This window comes from Microcebus murinus, chromosome 4 (assembly GCF_040939455.1).
Source record: "Microcebus murinus isolate Inina chromosome 4, M.murinus_Inina_mat1.0, whole genome shotgun sequence".
Lineage (NCBI taxonomy): Eukaryota > Metazoa > Chordata > Mammalia > Primates > Cheirogaleidae > Microcebus > Microcebus murinus.
This window is the reverse complement of record NC_134107.1, coordinates 104,567,913-104,572,464: the sequence shown is the minus strand read 5'-3', so window position 1 is coordinate 104,572,464 and position 4,552 is coordinate 104,567,913. Positions and strand designations below refer to the sequence as shown.

The following is a 4,552-nucleotide window of genomic DNA, read 5'->3' as shown; positions in this document are numbered from 1 at the left end:
TGTTCCTTAATCTATAAATACACACAAAACCAGGCTGGAGGTAGAGACTCTACAGGTTTTCCTTCCCTCTTGGTCCCTACAGACCAAAGCAAGTTATTTTCTTTTTTTTTTGAGACAGTCTCGCTTTGTTGCCCAGGCTAGAGTGAGTGCCTTGGCTCACAACAACCTCAAACTCCTGGGCTCAAGCAATCTGGCTGCCTCAGCCTCCCGAGTAGCTGGGACTGCAAGCATGCGCCACCATGCCTGGCTGATTTTTTCTTTTCTTTCTTTTTTTATTAACTTTATTGGATTTTCTTTTTAATTATAAATCATAGTACTACATGTAACAGCTTAAGCAAACCAAAGGTATCTGAAGAAAAAGTTAATAATCTTCTCTCTCCCCTTCCCCCCCCACCCGGGAGGTCACTAACGTGGCTGAGGGAGGGTTGTTCCGCATTCGCCCAATGAGGAAGAAGTTCTGGGACCTACTGAGCCTCGGGCCCTGGGCTAAACCAGGAGCAAACAAGGTAAGGTGCCCAGTGCCCTCATGGGGCTTAGATTCTAGTGGGAGCGGGAGGATGTCTCAAATAGTGATGAATTCTCAGCGGGAGGCGGAATGGTGGGGTGACTGGCTAGAAGGGATGTGGCCTGGGCAGGGACCAGGCTGCCTCAGGTGCAATTGCCAGGAAAGGGCGGACATTTGAGTGGAGCTCCAATAGAGGGCGCTGTAGGCTAATCTTTTCTATATATATTAGTTGGCCAATTAATTTCTTTCTATTTACAGTAGAGACGGGGTCTCGCTCATGCTCAGGCTGGTTTTGAACTCCTGACCTCGAGCAATCCACCTGCCTCAGCCTCCCAGAGTGCTAGGATTACAGGCGTGAGCCACTGCGCGCGGCCTATTTTCTTCTCATGGAAAGAATACCCCTCCGCGATCCCCATTGCTCATTTGTGTTCCTAGTCTGAGAGAAGCCATCGTTTCTGTGCCCGGCTGTTGCACGGACTGTGCTACCAGGAGGATTCTCCACCACGCCGACGTGAGCACACTGGACTGCCCCACTCCGCAGACGCCTTCCCGCTTTACAATGAGCAGCTGCTCCCAGGATCGAGCTACCATTCTTTCTTGCATTCCGCTGAGGCCTGTTGCCAATGCCCTTGTTGAAGATCCACTCTGTAAATACTTATAATATTCCAGTCTGCAATACGTTATTCATCACAAAGACCTTGTATGTTACTGGGAGCTGTTTCCTGGCTCTTGCTTGCAATGTCGTTCCATGTGCCTAGTAGCATATTAGGAACAGGAGACTCATTCTTTGTGCCCACTTTGGTTCCAGCTTGTGAATGGAATGACATGCTTCACAGACTTTTTTTTTTTTTTTTTTTGAGACAGAGTCTCACTTTTGTTGCCCAGGCTAGAGTGAGTGCCATGGCGTCAGCCTAGCTCACAGCAACCTCAGACTCCTGGGCTCAAGCAATCCTCCTGCCTCAGCTTCCCAAGTAGCTGGGACTACAGGCACGCACCACCATGCCCGGCTAATTTTTTTGTATATATACTTTTAGTTGGTCAATTAATTTCTTTCTATTTTTAGTAGAGACGGGGTCTCGCTCAGGCTGGTTTCGAACTCCCGACCTCGAGCAATCCGCCCGCCTCGGCCTCCCAGAGTGCTAGGATTACAGGCGTGAGCCACCATGCCCGGCCACAGACTTTAAAAACATTTTTAAAAAGTCTTTTTTTTCCCAAGAACACCTACAGCACCCGGTATTCCCAGAGAGTCTCCCATTCAAGTACTAACCAGGCCCAACCCTGCTTAGCTTCTGAGATCAGGGCTGTCAGGGTGGTACGGCCATAGACTAAAAAGTCTATCACTGACTTTCTCAATGAATGCAACATTTGTCACGATCTACCTCCGACTCTGGCGCATGGTGTCCCAGCACTGTTTACCGCCACCTTTCCCCTCCTACCTCAAGGCCTCCTCCTCGGCTTCCTGCCAGGGCAGAGGCTGCCCACAGCAGGCCCACCCTCTTTTGTGGCTAGTCTCTTCCCTCAAACAAAGAAGCCTCCTGGGGAAGAACAGGGGTCTTGCTGAGCCTGCTTCTGGTGTGTGAGGTTGGGCTGGGCTTGTGGCTGGCCAGCTCCTGGAGTGGGGCTCTCCCCTCCCCTCCCCTGCCTGGAAGGCAGTCCGAGCCCAGAACCCGGCCATTAGAGCTGCCCAGGGATGAGCTCCTGCCTCAGGGCCTGCCGGGAGGAAGCGCGGGTGTCCTGTCTCACAGACCCTTCCTCCCCATTTACGCCATACTGGAGGCAGGTGAAGTGGAGGCCGGGGGTAGGAAGACCTGCATCACTGTGGGAATTGTGGCTAGAGAATGTAAGAGAGAGAAAGAAACTACAATTGGAGACTCTGTGTGGATGTTATATGTGAGATACAAGCTGCTGGAAAAGAGAATATATATACAAATATGAAGTTATTTGAGTATGCATATGGGAATTTTGGAAATAATTTGGTAATAATTTTGGAAAAAGTTTACATGATGTGCAATATAACTCCAAGATAATTTCCTACTCTGACTAGCTGAAAGCTGATATTACAAGGATCAAGTGAGATAATGTTTGTTAAAGTTATTTTTAACCCTTAATATGCTATACAAATATTTGTATGTCATATGTTAGCGATATTTTAGTATAATTTCAATCAACATAGCCCATATGGAACCTCTTAAATTACTTCAAAGTACGTCTTACAGAATTTTGTGTGGTAAAAGGAGTAGGTATAATTGTTCCGAGTTTACAGAAAAAGCTAAAGTATAGAAGAAAACAATTGGAAATATGCATCCAAATCTGACTTCAAATGAAGTCTCATGATTCCCTCCACAGTTGGTTTCTAGTGGACCATGCTGTCTCTTAATAACATAATTAGACCTAAAGTTGTATCAACTGATATGAAGGACACAGCCTTCTTCAGTGGAATAAAATGTTTATGAAGTATTAACAGCAGATACCACTACAGAGGACAAGCCAGTAGTCTCACAGTAGGAGATTTTGTGAGGAAAGAAAGCACAGTGTGTGAAATCCTAGGACCTGATTTCCCTCTCCTGCCACTCTGGGAAACACTACCATTGCCTCACCCATGTGCATTTCATCCCTTGCCATTTGCTATGGAGAATAAAAACTCAAAGTTCTTTTTTTTTTACAGTTCTAGCCAGTGAAATAAAAGTACAGATTGTGGTGTTTTCTTCCTAATAAAAGAAAAAGTTGAAACAGATGCCACTATTCCTTGTTATTTATTCCATGAAGGTAGATATGATGTCTGGAGCTCCAGCCACCATCTTACAAACATGAGGCCACAGGGATGGGGAAGAGGCCAACCAAATCCCAGAGCCACTAGCCCCAACATTTGAACCAACACCAGCAGCTGCTGAGGAAAATGAAACCTCATTTCTTTAAGCCTCCATAGGCAAAGATTTCTTTTACATGGTAATGAAAATATACATGATGTATACCATGTGTCCACCATATGCCAGGCATTTCTGCTATTGCTCCTCTTAGTCCCTGCAACAGTCCTGAGAGAGTGGCTTGTAATCCTGTGTTAGAGACCCTCCAGGCTGAGCCGCTGCCTCTGCCTGGCCCCAAGCTGCCAACCAGGGGCTGACGGAAGGTGCAGGGCTAGAGTAAGAATGAGCTCAAGAGACCAAACCAGAGCACTCCTGAAGCCATCTGTCTCTGCCTCTCCCAGCGAGGGCCAGAATGATCAGGATGGTCCCAGGTCAAGTGCCCCTCACTGACCAGGGTCCCACCCAAAGAATTTCATGGGGTTGTAGGGCTGAGGCAGACATTAATATCCCTCCACCCTCATCCCCAGGGAGGCACAGAAATAAGGAGGCTTCAAGTCCTTACATTAATTGTGGCCCTGCCACACGAGCCTGAGTCAATGCACGTGAAACAAATTGAAGAGGTCCAGGCAGTGGATGCTCCCTGAATGCTCCCTGGTTTGACTGTCGTGCCTCCAGGCCATGTGTGTGTGCAGCTCTCTGGCTGAAGTGTCTGCACGCAGAATAAACCAGGACATGCGTGACAGCCACCTTTGCTCCTAGGTTTGAATCCCAGTGCTGCCACATACTGCCATTGTGACCTCGGGCAAGTGACTTATTATTACTATGGCTCAGTTTCCTCTACTGCAAAATGGAAATATTAGTAAAAGCTACCACATGAGGCTATTGTGCTGATGAAATGAAAAAAAAAAAACAGACAAAAACTAAAAGATGTTTAAGCAGTCGGCACAGTGCCTGGCAAGCACTTGGTAAATGTCAGCCATCATTTTATCAACATGATTGAAGACTCAGTTTAGGTTTAGCTCCAGGATTTCTCTTGGTGCCAAAGGTTACTTCCCTCCTCTGTGCCACAAGGGCTCCCTCTAGTGCCGGCCTTGTGAGTTACAATGAGAGACTCCGGACCCTCAAGCCTGCCATCTCAGAACCAGCACCTTTGTTCCAAACTCCATCTAAAGCTACTTTCACAATTACAGTCAGGAGTTGCTTAAGGACAGGGACTTTCTGAGAAATGCATCCTTAGGTGATT

The 4,552-nt window shown here is 47.2% G+C and overlaps 1 pseudogene; it reads right to left on the bottom strand.

Moving 5' to 3' along the window:
- Positions 1-1,723: 1,723 nt before the first annotated feature.
- Positions 1,724-1,831, bottom strand: LOC142870669 (uncharacterized; annotated as a pseudogene).
- Between the last annotated feature and the right edge of the window lie 2,721 nt (positions 1,832-4,552).